We start from the raw sequence: 16,322 nt of genomic DNA on the forward strand, positions 1-16,322 counted from the left end.
TGAAAAGGAATGAAAAAAGCCTCCAAGAAATATAGGACTGTGTGAAAAGACCAGACTTATATTTGTTTGGTACACCTGAAAGTGATGGGGAGAAGGGAACCAAGTTGGAAAACACACATCTGGATATTATCCAGGAGAACTTTCCCAACCTAGCAAGACAGGTCAACATTCAAATTCAGGAAATACAGAGAATACCACAAAGATACTCGTTAAGAAGAGCAATCCCAAGACACATAATCATCAGATTCACTAACGTGGAAAAGAAGAAAAAAATGTTAAGGGCAGCCAGACAGAAAGATCGGGTTATCCACAAAGCATCTGGTAACATCAGACTAACAGCATATCTCTCAGCAGAAATTCTACAAGCCAGAAGAGAATGGGGACCAATATTCGACATTCTTAAAGAAAGGAATTTTCACCCAAAATTTCATATCTAGTCAAACTAAGCTTCATAAGTGAAAGAGAAATAAAATCCTTTGCAGACAAGCAAATGCTGAGAGATTTTGTCACCACCAGGCCTGCATTACAAGAGCTCTTGAAGGAAGCCCTAAATATGGAAAGGAAAAACCAGTACCAACCACTGCAAAAACATACCAAAATGTAAAGTTCATCGATACTGTAAAGAAACCAGACGGATAGCGTGAGTCCGCGGTGGCTGCTGCCATGGTTGCTGGATGCCTGTGATGCTGCTGTGGGCTGTCCCTGGTGGGGCTGGAGATGCCGCAGTGCTGCCCAGCCTTCCACGGGAAGGTCAGGAGAAGGTGCTGGACCGCCGGGACTTTGTGCTGACCAGCCTTGTGGCGCTGCGACAGGAGGTGGAGGAGTTAAGGAGCAGCCTGCTAGGGCTTGCAGGGGAGATAGTTGGGGAGTTCCAATCCCACATGGAAGAGAACCAGAGAGTGGCTAGGCGGGGAAGGTCTCCTTTTGTCCGGGAGAGGGGTGACTCCACTGGCTCCAGCTCTGTCTATTTCACGGCTTCCTCCGGAGCTACCTTTACAGATGCCGAGAGCGAAGGGGATTATATAACAGCCAATGCAGAGTCTCACAATGAATGGGACTCTGACAAAGAGAGTGAGGATGGGGAAGATGAAGCAAGTTGTGAGACTGTGAAGATGGGGAGAAAGGATTCTCTGGATCTGGAGGTGGAGGAAGCTTCAGGTATGGTGCCCAGTGCCCTGGAGACTGGAACTTCCTCAGGCTTGGAGGACATGCTGCCCCTCCTGCAGCAGGCAGATGAGATGCACCAGGGTGATGAGCAGGGCAAGCGGGAGGGCTTCCAGCTGCTGCTCAACAACAAGCTGGCGTATGGAAGCTGGCAGGACTTTCTCTGGCGCCTGGCCCGGGCCTACAGTGACATGTGTGAGCTCACTGAGGAGGTGAGCAAGAAGAAGTCATAGGCCTTAGCTGGAAAAGAAGAAGCAGAGGCTGCTCTAGAGAAGGGGGAGGAGAGTACTGACTGTCACCTGTGGTATGCAGTGCTTTGTGGTATGCAGTGCTGGCTGAGCATGAGAGCATCCAGAGGCGCATCCAGAGTGGCTTTAGCTTCAAGGAGCATGTGAACAAAGCTATTGCTCTCCAGCCAGAAAATCCTATGGCTCATTTTCTTCTTGGCAGGTGGTGCTATCAGGTCTCTCACCTGAGCTGGCTAGAAAAAAAAAAAAAACTGCTACAGCCTTGCTTGAAAGCCCTCTCAGTGCCACTGTGGAAGATGCCCTCCAGAGTTTCCTAAAGGCTGAAGAACTATGGCCGGGATTTTCCAAAGCAGGAAGGGTATATATTTCCAAGTGCTTCAGAGAACTAGGGAAAAACTCTGAAGCTAGATGGTGGATGAAGTTGGCCCTGGAGCTGCCAGATGTCACTAAGGAGGATTTGGCTCTCCAGAAGGACCTGGAAGAATTAGAAGTCATTTTAGGAGACTAATCACATTTCACTGGCCTTCATGCCACTATTTAAGAGGGAAAAAAAAGTCAAAGCTTTTTTTCCGTAGACCTTCCTGAGATCAGGCAAGTACTCCAATCTGACTCCTGGGTCTGAATGCTACCCACTACCATTTCCCATCAGTTAATTTATTCTAACCTCTTACCTCGTCTAAAATTGGGGAAGTACTAGTGGCCTGGGTTTCTGTTGTTCTCTCCCTTGAGTGATCTCTTGGGGAAAAAAAATCAAGATGCACACCTGCCTCAGGATTACACATGGGTAGAGGCTGCTAGACCTGAGACCTTCCAACTGCTGGTGAGGTGGATAACTTCAAAGAGCCATGAAAACAAAGCATAGAATTTGTCACTTTAACTTTTTCACTGACTAATATTCAACACACACACACACACATATATATATATTCCTAAGATCATACCTTAACTACCAGGGTAAAAAGGAGGGATCAGAGTGTCCCAGGGACATTGCTTTCTTATCACCTATCATGTGAATACTACCTGTATTCCTGGGCTGAAGGGGTGGACCACTTGATGACTTCCAGAGTATTAGCAGTACAGGGTTTATGATGATTCTATAAAATGATGTCTGAAAAGTTGCCCAGAATATATTTTGTTACAAATTTGAAATAAAACAAATTTGATGTTATCACAAAAAAAAAAAAAAGGAAGAGAGATCCAAGATGGCCGATCACTAACAGCTCAGGATTGTAGCTCCCAGTGAAAGCTCAGAGAAGGAGAGGACGCCACATTTTCAGACGAATTTTCATCACTCATGGACCAGCAGATTTCTAGTGGAGGAGCCCCACGGATTGCCAGCGTGACTCTTGTGGCTGGCGCAGTGGTTTTGCCGGCGCCTTGGTGCAGCAGCTCTTCATGCAGAGTAAACGGGACTGGTTACCTTACTGACCGGTGTTTGGAGCTCCAGGAAGGCAGAGCCGCTTGTTGCGGACTCAAGAAGGAAGCCAGACCAGAGATTCCTGGGCAGAAGAGCACCATCAGTCTTATCGCTGCTATTTTGGCCGGCGCAGTGGGTTGCTTGAATCCCAGCACTGGGAATCAATAAATTGGACGTCGACTAAGAAACCTAATTAGAAAGGCGGTAATTGTAAAGACGACAGATGGATAAATTTATAATAAAGGGAAAAAACCAGCCTAAGAAGGCCGAGCATACCCAAAATCAGAACCCCTCTCCCTCTACAGGGGATTGCAGTTCCTCATCAGCAACCAACAAGCCCTGATGGAAAAGGACTGTGTTGCATTATCTGAAGTAGGCTTCAGAAGGTGGATGATAAGAAACTTCTGGGAATTAAAGGAACTTGTTCTAACCCAATGTAAAGAAACTAAGAACTTTGAAAAAAGGCTTGACGAAATGCTGAAAAGAATAGACAATATAGAGAGGAATATAAATGAACTAATGGAGTTGAAAAATACAAGAAAACTTAGTGAAATATGCACAAGTTTAAATAGCAGAATGGATCAAGCAGAAGAAAGGATATCAGAGGTCGAAGACCAACTTAATGAAATAAAACGACACGACAAGAATAGAGAAAAAAGGATGAAAAGGAATGAGCAAAGTCTCCAAAAAATATGGGACTATGTGAAAAGACCCAGTCTACATTTGATTGGTGTACCTGAATGTGATGGAGAGAACGAATCCAAGCTGGAAAATACTTTTCAGGATATTATCCAGCAAAATTTTCCCAACTTAGCAAAGCAGGACACTATTCAACCCCAGGTAATACAGAGAACACCACAAAGATATTCCACAAGAAGAGCAACCCCAAGGCACATAATCATTAGATTCACCAGGATCAAAACGAAGGAGAAAATACTAAGGGCAGCCAGAGAGAAAGGCCAGGTTACCCATAAAGGGAAGCCTATTAGACTTACAGCAGATCTCTCAGCAGAAACCCTACAAGCCAGAAGAGAGTGGGGGCCAATATTCAACATACTTAAAGAACAGAACTTTCAGCCTAGAATCTCATATCCTGCCAAACTAAGCTTCACAATTGAAGGAAAAATAAAATCTTTTATGAACAAGCAAGTACTCAGAGATTTTATTACCACCAGGCCTGCTTTACAAGAACTTCTGAAAGAAGTATTATACATAGAAAGGAACAACCAGTATGAGCCTTTCTAAAAATATACCAAAAAGTAAAAAGCATCAACATAAAGAAGAATTTACATCAACAAATGGATAAAATAGCCAGTTAACATCAAATGGCAGTAACCCTAAATTTAAATCGACTAAATCCCCCAATCAAAAGATACAGCCAAAACCTAACGGTATATCCAAAGATACACAAAGACTCAAAACAAAGGGTTGGAGAAAAATTTAACAACCAAATGGAGAGCAAAAATAAATAAATAAACAAAAAGCAGGAGTTGTAATTCTCACATTTGATAAAATAGATTTCAAAGCAACAAAGATACAGTGGTAAAAGGATCAATGCAACAATAAGAGATCTCAATACCCAGATACATAAGACCCACGACGAGATTTTGACTCAATGAGACAGAAAATTAATAAGGATATCCAGGACTTCAACTCAGATCCGGAACAAGTAAACTCAATAAATATTTATAGAGTTCTCCATTTTAAATACACAAAATATTGATCGGCCATTATTGATACCCATTTTTAGAATGAAGCAATATTCCTGTTCTCTCTCCCTCTTTTTCTTCCTCTTTCTTCCTCTCCTTCTCTCCTTTTTTTGATTTTAACATCCTAGTTCCTCACCTCTACTCAATACATTCCTCTGAACACCTGATTCCTTCTGATTCTCCCATCCCACTGAAACCTCCAATCCATTAAAAAAAAAAAAAAAAAAAGATATAATCTCATGGAAAGCACTTTAAAAAAAAAAAAGAAAGAAACCAACCACTGCAAAAACATACCAAAATGTAAAGTTCATCGATACTGTAAAGAAACTGCATCAACTAATGGGCAAAATAATCAGTTAGCATCATAATAGCAAGATCATATTCACTCATAACAATATTAATCTTAAATGTAAACAGGCTAAATGCCCCAATTAAAAGGCACAGCCTGGCAAACTGGCTAAAGAATCAAGACCCATTGCTGTGCTGTATTCAGGAGACACATCTCATGTTCAAAGACACATATAGGATGGAGGAATGGATGGAGGAATATTTGCCAAGCAAATAGAGAGCAAAAAAAGACTAGGTTGCAATACTAGTCTCTGATAAAATGAACTTTAAACCAACAAAGATCAAAATATGCAAAGAAAGGCATTACATAATGGTAAAGGGATCAATGCAACAAGAAAAGCTAACTATCCTAAATATATATACACCCAATACAGGAGCACCCAGATACATAAAGCAAGTTCTTCATGACCTATAAAGAAACAAGACTCCCACACAATAATAGTGGGAGACTTTAGCACCCCATTGTCAATACTAGACAGATCAATGAGACAGAAAATTAACATGGATATTCAGGACTTGAACTCGACTCTGCACCAAGCAGACCTAATAGAGGTCTACAGAACTCTCCACTCCAAGTCCACAGAATATACATTCTTCTCAGCACCACACAGAACTTATTGAAAAATTGATCACAAAATTGGAAGTAAAATACTCCTCAGCAAATGCAAAAGAATGGAAATCATAACAAACAGTCTCTCAGACCACAGTGCAATCAAATTAGAACTCAATATTAAGAAACTCACTCAAAACTGCACAACTACATGGAAACTGAACAACCTGCTCCTGAATAACTACTGGGTAAATAATGAAATTAAGGCAGAAATAAATAAGTTATTTGAAACTAATGAGAACAAAGACACAATGTACCAGAATACCTGGAACACAGCAAAAGCAATATTTAGAGGGAAATTTATAGCACTAAATGCCCACAGAAGTAAGTGGGAAAGATCTAAAATAGATACTCTAACATCACAATTAAAAGAACTTGAGAAGCAAGAGCAAACAAATTTTAAAGCTAACAGAAGACAAGAAATAACTAAGATCAGAGCAGAACTGAAGGAGTCAGGGACAAGAAAGACCCTTTAAAAAAAATCAGTGAATCCAGGAGCTGGCTTTTATGAAATGATTAACAAAATAAATAGACGGCTAGCCAGACTAATAAAGAAGAAAAGAGAGAAGAATCAAATAGACACAATAAAAGATGATAAAGGGGATATCACCACTTATCCCATCAGAGAATACTATATGCAAATAAACTAGAAAATCTAAAAGAAATTGATAAATTCCTGGACACATATACCTTCCCAACACTAAACCAGGAAGAAGTCAAATCCCTGAATAGACTAACAAGTTCTAAAATAGAGATAGAAATTAATAGCCTACAAACCAAAAAAATCTCAGGACCAGATGGATTCACAGCCAAATTCCATGAGAGGCACAAAGAGGAACTGGTACCATTCTTTCTGAAACTATTCCAAACAACAGAAAAAGAGGAACTCCTCCCTCACTTATTTTATGAGGCCAGCATCATCCTGATATCAAAACCTGGTGAGAAACAAGAAAAAAACAATTTCAGGCTCATATCCCTGGTGAACATTGATGCAGAAACCTCAATAAAATGTTGGCAAAGTGAATCCAGCAGCACATTAAAAAGCTTATTCACCTTAGCTGGGCATGGTGGTACGTGCCTGTAGTCCCAGCTACTCGGGAGGCTGAGGCAGGAGAATTGCTTGAACCCAGGAGGTGGAGGTCGCAGTGAGCCGAGATCATGCCATTGCACTCCAGTCTGTGTAACAACAGTGAAACTCTGTCTCAAAAAAAAAAAAAAAAAAAGCGTATTCACCATGATCAAGTCGGCTTCATCTCTGGGATGCAAGGCTGGTTAAACATATGCAAATCAATAAAGATAATTCACCACATAAACAGAACCAATGACAAAAACCACATGATTATCTCAATAGATCCAGGAAAGGCCTTTGATAAAATTCAGCGCCCTTTCATGCTAAAAAATACTCAATAAACTAGATTTTGATGGAGCATATCTCAAAATAATAAGAGCTATTTATGACAAACCCACAGAAAATATTATACTGAATGGGCAAAAGCTGGAACCATTCCCTTTGAAAACTGGCACAAGACAAGCATGCCCTCTCTCACCACTCCTATTTAACATAGATATGAACAGATACTTTGCAAAAGAATACATTTATGCAGCCAACAAATATATAAAAATGACTCATCATCACTGGTCATTAGAAAAATGCAAATCAAAACCACTGTGAGATACCATCTCATGCCAGTTAGAATGGCAATCATTAAAAAGTCGGGAGACAACAGATGCTAGAGAGGATGTGGAGAAATAGGAACACTTTTACACTGTTGGTGGGAGTATAAATTTTTTCAACCATTGTGGAAGACAGTGTGGTGATTCCTCAAGGATCTAGAACCAGAAATACCATTCGATTCAGCAATCCCATTACTGGGTATATAACCAAAGGATTATAAATCATTCTACTATAAAGATATATGCACACATATATTTATTGTAACACTATTTACAATAGCAGACTTGAAACCAACCCAAATGCTCATCAAAGATAGACTAGACAAAGAAAATGAGGCACATATACATCATGGAATACTGTGCAGCCATAAAAAAGAATGAGTTCACGTTCTTTGCAGGGACATGGATGAAGCTTCAAACCATCATTCTCGGCAAACTTACGCAGGAACAGAAAACCAGACATTGCATGTTCTCACTCATAAGTGGTAGTTGAACAATGAGAATATATGGGCACAGGGAGGGGAAGAGCACACACCAGGGCCTGTTGGAGGGTGGGTGAAAAGGAGAGGGATAACATTAGGAGAAATACATAATGTAGACGAAGGGTTGATGGGTGCAGAAAAACCACCCATGGCACATGTATACCTATGTAACAAACCTATACATTCTGCACATGTTCGCAGATCTTAAAGTATAATTTTTAAAAATGGCTAACAAACACAGGTGCTTGATCTCACTACACATTAGGAAAAAGCAAATTAAAACTGTAAGATGAAACTTCATACCTACTAGAAAGACTGTAATCAAAAGACAGCAACATACATTGGTAAGGATGTAGATAAACTTGAACTCTTATTTACTGCTGAAGGGGATAGTGCTAGTCTAATTCTTTACTGCTCTAAAGAAATACCTGAGGTTGGATAATTTACAAAGAATAGACATTCATTTGGCTCATAGCTCTGCAGGCTGTACAAGAAGCCTAATGCCAACATCTGCTTCTGGTGAGGCCTCATGAAGCTTCCAGTCATGGTAGAAGATGAAGGGGGAGCAGGTGCAGTCCATGGTGAGAGAGGAAGCAAGAGACTGGGGAGCAAGAGAGAGATGGAGATTCTAGCTCTTTTAAACAACCAAAATTAGCATAAACTCATTATTGCAGGGAGGGCACTAAGCCGTTCATGAGGGATCCACCTCCATGATCCAAACACCTCCCGTTAGACCCATCTCCAACACTGGGGATCACATTTCAACCTGAAATATGGAGGGAACAGATATTCAAAACTACAAAGTAAAATAAAGCAGACTCTTTGGATTACAATCCAGCAGTTCTTCAAAAGGTTAAAGTGACCATGTGATCCAACTGTCCCACTTCCAGGTATATATTCAAGAAAAATTAACTTGTAAATATATTTTTATAACAGCATTTTTCATATTAGACCCAAACCAACAACAATTCAAATCTTTACCAACTTCTGAATGAACAACTAAAATGTGGTTTATCCATAGAATGGAAGACTATTAATTATTGATACATTATACAACAGAAATAAATCTCAATCGATCGATTGATAGATAGATAGATAGATATAGATGTGAGTCAATGATTTATTTCACTTGTTCATTTCTTGCATTGAAGTACTCTTTAATGATATCCTTGACTGAGACTCCTTGCTGCAGTCCGTTACTGCACAACTGCAACCAATCACACTACTGACTTCCCCCCTCTGTCACTTTGACAGAGGCCTATCCATTCCCCTGGTTTCTTGTTGTTATCAACCTTAATTAGGTTGATTTGGTGCTCAGCACAAAGGACCTCCACCAACTTGACACATGTAGGCTCATCATAGTTGGATGCAAGCACACAAAGGTGGGCTTGGAGCTTGTGTAAGCCTTCGGCACTTCATAAATTTCATGTTCTAGGCCATTGTGGATGAGGGAGGTCTTCAGCACCTCTTGTAAAAGCAGTATTAACCCCCATTGCAACTCCAGCAGCAATGCCTTCCTCCACTGTGGCAGTGTGTTATGGGTGGAGCCAAATCTTGAATGCACCTGAGCCTTAGCCTCTGTATGACTTGGCGGTGGCAGGGAAAGAGGTCAAAATGTTATTCCAAGTGAAAGAAAGAGGGCAGTCTGAAATGACCACAGTTGTGTGATTCCACTTATAAGACATGTCCAGAAAAGGGAACTCTGCATACAGACAGAATGGAGATTGGTATTTGCCAGGGCTTTATGATAGGGAAAAAAGACTCAAGACAAACGTACATGACGGGTCTTTTAAGGGGGTATTGTAGACTGGATTTGGTTGCACAAATTACTGTAAATTACTAACAGTTGTTGGATTATACACTTAAAAGACATAGATTTTATGCTTTTTAAGTTATACCTTAATAAAACTACTTAAAAAGTTTATTAGACAAATAGATAATAGAGGCAAAGATTGTTCTAGGAAAATTAATCTGGCTGTGAATATGTAGCACTGATGAAAGTAGGGACAAGCCAGAGGTATAGAGACCTATAAGAAAGCTCTTACAGTTTTCCAAGTAAGAGAAACAAAGGTCTGGAGAGTAGCAGTGGAAATGAGGAGAGGAAGTCAGATAGAAATGTTTAAGGAGGTAGAATTGTGAAGACATTCTAAACAATCAGATGGTACATTCTGAGAATAAGAGTGGTCAGAGATGGCTCTATAATTTAAGACTGGAGAATTGGAAATAATCTATTCCTTGGGGAGGGAGAAAGTAGAAAAATTATGTTTTTAGTGTTATTAGTGCTTGATAAGCACCTTTTCTCTATGAAAGAGTTGCTGGCTTAATAATAACTCAGTATGGCCAGGCATGGCAGCTCATGTCTAATCCCAGCACTTTGGAAGGCTGAGGAGGGTGGATTACTTGAGGTCAGGAGTTCAAGACCAGCCTGGCCAACATGGTGAAACCCCATCTCTACTAAAAATACAAAAATTACCTAGGCATGGTGGCACACAGCTGTAATCCCAGCTACTCGGGAGGCTGAGACATGAGAAGCACTTGAACTAGGGAGGTGGAGGTTGCAGTGAGCCGAGATTATACCACTGTACTCCAGCCTGGGAGGCAAAGTGAAACTGTGTCCTTAAAAAAAAAAAAAAAGATTTATATTCCAATTTACATTTCTATGCCTCATATTTGTGGCTAGAGAATTTAATAAAGGGAATTCTCTGTGTCATTTATCTAGTGTTCAATAGTAAAACTGAGAAGATACTGAAGCAAAATGATAGGACGGATGTGCTTCTGAAAAATGTTTTGTTCAGGATATCAACCCAGGCAAACGGTGTCAATTTCAGCTACATTTTTCTGTTTTGTTTTACAGAGTAAAAAGAAAAAAGGAACACACAATACAAAGATGGGCTAGTGGGGCCGTGGGGATTAATTAACAGACACTAATCTAAACTTATGAGAATCAATGCTAAAACAGGATAACCCTGCTATTAAAACCTATTACAGGCAGAAGCAAAAGAAGACAGAACAAAAGAATTACCAAAATTTTAGCAATATAATTATAAGGTAGGTAGAAGTTGAGAAAGACTAAAAACACAGATGAATAACTCAAACTTGTCCATAATCAATAAATTTTAGATATGCAGAATCCTATGGATCTTGACAGATATGGCATGACATAGCTTCCCAGCTCCTTTCAACAGAACACAGGCAAAGCAACAGTGCAACAAATAGAATCATGTCATTTTTCTTTCTATTACATAGATACACTCATCTTACTAGGGTTAGTTAATTTCTGAGCAATGCCTTATTTCTAGGTGGAATCACTTTGCCACAACCAATCAATTTAGGTAAAAGCAATGGCTTCTTCAGAGTTTGAAAGTATGCAAGATTTTTTTTGTCCTGCTATTTCCCAAGTGCATTTGGGAAATGCTTTTCCTCAGCATGCCTTGGACATTGCCTCTGGTTTGTTCTATTTGCTGTCATTACAAAGGAGATCACAATCATCATTCTGGCCTTCAAGTTAAATCACATCTGTTGAGTCAGGGAGTTGGGGCTTAGCATCCGTGTGGAGAGAAATGCCCAGGTCCATATTTCTTGCCCCGACATGCAGTCTTTCTAGGTCATCTTCATTTCTTCTCCTATTACCATTGCCCCTCCTGCTGGCCAAACCCTCACTCATTTGTTGATTCAAACTTTTCCTCCATTTATCTTCTATGCAATTACCAGTCTGGTTGAATTGGTCTCACTCATTTATTCAATAAACACTTATTGAGAGTCTGGCATGTGCCAGGTGCTGTTTAAGGAAAAGGTATCATTAGAAATGAGTGGGGCTTACAATTTCATCATGGAGGATTCAGATTTGCAATTGAATAAGAAAACCTACTTAATATTTGAAGGGTATACTTTATTTTTAGGGGGTCATTCTAAACAAAAGTTGGCTCAGTTAATGAAAACAGTGAAGATCAACATACAAAAACTCAGCCAAATGTAGTGGTGCGTGCCTGTAGTCCTAGCTACAGGAGGCTGAGGCTGAAGGATCGCTTGAACCCAGGGGTTTGAGGCTGCATGGTGCTATGATGGCCCCACTGCACTCCAGCCTGGGTAACAGACTGAGACCCCATCTCTAAAAAGAAAAAACAGAAAACAAAACAATGAATAAAAACTCAAAACACAGCTGGGTGTGATCACTAATGCCTATAATGCCAGCACTTTGGGAGGCCAAGGCAGGTAGATCACCTGAGGTCAGGAGTTCGAGACCAGCCTGGCCAACATAGTGAAACCCTGTCTTTACCAGAAATACAAAAAAATTAGCTGGTCATGGTGGCAGGAACCTGTAATCCCAGCTACTTTGGAAGCTGAGGGAGGAGAATTGCTTTCACTAGGGAGGCAGAGATTTCGATGAGCCAAGTTCATGCCCTTGCACTCCAGCCTGGGCAACAAGAGCAAAACTTTGTCTAAAAAAATAAAAAACAAAAAAATAAAACAAAAAAAAACCCTCAAAATACTACTAGCATAAAACCAAGATCTGTGAAGAATAAGCACATATTCAGAGCTGAGGACAAGCTTCTAAGGGGTAGGGAATACTTTGAGAACGTAAACATTTGCTGTTGTTTTGGTCAAGCCTAAATTGTAACACTTTTCTATTTTACTGTCTCCTAAATTGGATTTTCACATTCTCTGTAATTTTAGTGACCTCTTACTGACATCTTGGCATAAAAGCCCACAAGTTTGTTGACTATTTAAATGTACATGTTTCCAAAGGACACACACACACACACACACACACACACACCCCTTCAATTAATCTGAAGAACTTGATTAGGAAAAAAAAAATTAGAAAGGAAAAAAAAGTCCACTTTTACTATTTTTTTCTTCATAATCCTTTAAGGTACATTCTGAAGTCACACACACCTGTGCTGAATGAGGTTTTGGATCTACAACATTTGTAAAATGTATTCATTCTCAGAACCTCTGTTTTCTTTTTTGTAAATCAGGAGTGATAACACCTATCCTGCTGAACTGTGATAAAGACTGTAGATAATTGAAATATTGAGCTCAGGAAATGCTTAGTAAATATTAGCTGTTGTTTTAGTTCTCTTTTGGACTAAAAAACTAAATTATATTTGATATATATTCCTTAATTAGTGAAATTGAGGTCATGTGACTTCAAAAGCCAAGGATTAAATTTTCACCAATATCAGGAATCAGTTTATTGATTTCTCCCTGGTCCTATCTATATTTTTTTCTGTATTCTCTACACTTCCTCAGGCAGAAAAAAAAAATTTTAGTTCTACTTGAAGTAACAATATCAGCACTGATTTCACCTCCAGACAAGATTCCTACTCTGAGGGGAAGAAATATGGATTACAAGTACTTAAAAAAAAGTGTTTATAATAGTTTTTCTCTTTTTCTTTTTTTTTTGGAGACAGAGTTTCACTCTTGTCGCCCAGGCTGAAGTGCGATGGTGCAATCTCAATTTAGCACAACCTCTGCTTGTGGGTTCAAGTGATTCTCCTACCTCAGCCTCCTAAGTAGCTGGAATGACAAGTGTATGCCACCACGTCCAGTTAATTTTTGTGTTTTTAGTAGAGATGGGGTTTCACCATGTTGGCCAGGCTGGTCTTGAACTCCTGACCTCAGGTGATCTGCCCACCTCAGCCTCTCAAAGTGCAGGGATTACAGGTATGAGTCACTGCATGCAGCCAATTCAGTGTTTTAATCTCATAAATGTATATGGTCCAGCTCCAACTATAGTGGCACAAAGCAAAAAACATGAACTTTAATGTCCCACAGGATTAGTTAGGTTTGACTCCTGGCTGTGCTATTGATTGTCTAAACTTGTAAGATAAAGGAATCTCTGATTCTCAATTTTCTTATCTGTAAAATGGAGATAATAACATCCACCTTCATAAATTTTGATAATATTGAATACACAAGATCATTTTATAAAATTCTGAACACATGGCCTGGTACTTAGTCAAGTATACTCAATAAATATTATTTCTTCTTCATTCCTGCTATGTTATTTCTCCTTAATAAGCAAGAGAATGTTCTAAAATAATCTCAACTGTAGTCTAAATTGTCCTTATAAATGAACATGCATATTTGAAAATTTTTATGACCCCGTCTTTGACTCTTAAACCAGTCTTAGAATCTGCTACAGTACAGTTTATTTCACTTTTAAAAATAACTTCCACATTATTCCATTTTGATGTCTTTCAGATTACAAAAGGAAACGATGCTTGGTGTGGTGTGTGAAATAATTCATGCAGAGAGGCATAAACACAACATTAATCTTTGACAAACTCCCCTCTTCCAATCAGGACCCCTTGTATAACCAGTGGTATGTATTCCCTTCTCCTTCCTCATATGCACATAAACTGGCATTCATGTCATAGAGGGAGTTTTATTTGCTTATTTTTCGGGAAAGAAAATAAATAGTTCAAGACGTATCATTCTACATCTTGCTCTTTTAAGCTTACTATCGATATCACAGCCTTTTTATTTTTGTAACAATTCTTATTTAACATATTTTAAGGTAATTATTTAATACATTTCCATGTCTTTTCAACTTTTCTTCCAGCATCACCTCTTGCTGTTACCTCCTGCTCATGCTTTGTGTATGTGTGTGAATTTTTTATAGATATCCTCCTGAAGAAGAAAGCTCTGGCTGATCTCCTTTCAGGGAATGGGGTTGGTAGGAGGGTACAAGCCAAAAAAAAAAAAAAACCTTTTATAATAATCCAGTAGAGTTAGAACCCTGGGCTAATTTTTCTACAGTAACTCTTTACCACGGACTATCATTTTCTTTCTCATCTGCTTTCTTTCTTCGTTTATACATTTTTTGAGGTCAGGGATAACTTTTAATTATTCAGCCTCTCATTCTTAATACTATACAGTGTGTGTGCATGTGTGTGTATAAAGCAATTTAGGTAATGGTTAAGACCCCTACCTTTGGAGGACGGAGAGATTTGGGTTCAAATTCTCTTTATTTACCTACTACCGGCAAGTTATCTCAGACAAATCAAAAAACCTCTCCAAGACTTATTTATTACACATATTAAAAATGGAAATAGCATCAAACTCAGGTAATTACTGTACAGATTAATAGAAAATTAAAGCATATCACTGAGCTCAATAAATACTCAAATTGATAAGTAAAGACAAAAAGGAAAAAAAAAAAGGAAGAATTTTAGCTAGGAGAGCTAAGGAAGTGAGGAGACCTTTGGGAATTTTCTAAAGCATTTTCAAGGCTTCGCTATTCCTAAATCACTGCAATTTCTTGGGAGCCCAGTAAATTCCTCTCTTGTCTTGGGCAGTTTCTGGACCTGCTCTTACAGACACCTTAAATTCTTCACTGCTTTCTTTCAAAAACTTTAAGTCTGATCCCCACCTCTACATTTAAAGGAACAATAAATGTGTACTAAGGGAGAGTAGAAAAAAAATTTCACCTCTAATGTCTTGCTAAGATGTAAGACAATGCTGCTGTTCCATAGTCCAAGCCCAGCACTTTGCTGCAGGGGGTCTAAAAGAGCACTCTTGAGCTAGGAAATATTCCAGGTCAGCTCAGTTCTCTTAGGAAAACTAGGGTGGAAATTGGAGCTAGAACAAAGAGATTTATCCCACTACAAACAGAAGAAAGAAGTTAGCAAGGTAGAGATAAAAATGAGTTGCTATTAACTGGAGGCAGTTTTAGGTGGAACGAGATGCAAGTAACTAAAATTATCTGTGTTCAGTTCCCTCTTTTGAAATATGGGGGTAGCGTTTATTACCTGAACAGCTGTTGCAGGTAAATAATATTATTTATATAAAGTGACTGCTGTATAGCAGGCAATCAGTAAACATAGGCAACATTAATATTGTATATTTTTAATTCTAATATATACATTTAAAAATATATAACAGCCTTCCTGGGAAATCAACAAGATAACATATGGGAGGCCAAATGTACATCTCTATTCCTGCTTTCTGGAAACAGCAGAGAGCGATTATTTAGATACATGTCTTTAACTTTGTTTAGAAAAAAATTTTCTTTAAAAAAATGCTTTAATGGAAATTCTAACAACAAAAGATAATTCTAGCAGTGAGGTGGCAATCAGCAAAAGAGGAACCAAGAGATTTAAAATAAACAAAAGCAAACATTAAGAGAAGACCTAATCAGCATATGGTATTTAGCAAAAGAGACCAAAGAAGAGATAGGGTAAGAGACTGTTGGGCAAGAAGTAAAAGGATTTGGTGACAGCTGGATAAGGAGGAAGAAAGGGATGCTGTGTGTTTAAAAGGCATGAGCGATAACAAAGTCCGCAGTCCTGACAGAGAAACTGAGCAAGTGATGCCTTCCTTAGAATGAAAACAAGTTGGATCTACATTAGGCTAACTTTGTATTTATTTAATGCATCTTGACACTGTTTAAAGAGAACAGATCACAAATGGTAGGGGATATTGAAAAAAGGAGAAAAATGTATTATTTGCATGTCGTTGGTGGGAAAAATTACAGTTAGTGAAGTATTCAAATTTGGTTCAGGCATAGTAGTTACACAAAGTTTTACTTGAATAATGGATTAACTCTTCCAGTTTCCACACTATGCTATTTTTGTTTAACAACTATTACTTCCTTTAGCACTTTAGTTATTGTTAAGACTGCCTTGAAGAAGGCAAGGATGTGAAAGGAATTCGTGGCAAATG

General features: G+C 38.9%; 1 pseudogene across 1 annotated transcript; it reads left to right on the forward strand.

The window, feature by feature from the left end:
• The first annotated feature begins 659 nt into the window (after positions 1-659).
• Positions 660-2,598, forward strand: LOC100402760 (regulator of microtubule dynamics protein 3 pseudogene; annotated as a pseudogene). The gene has a single exon (XR_013524401.1). The product of XR_013524401.1 is annotated as a regulator of microtubule dynamics protein 3 pseudogene (transcript).
• Positions 2,599-16,322: the final 13,724 nt, after the last annotated feature.

The sequence above is a fragment of the Callithrix jacchus genome, chromosome 12 (assembly GCF_049354715.1).
Source record: "Callithrix jacchus isolate 240 chromosome 12, calJac240_pri, whole genome shotgun sequence".
Lineage (NCBI taxonomy): Eukaryota > Metazoa > Chordata > Mammalia > Primates > Cebidae > Callithrix > Callithrix jacchus.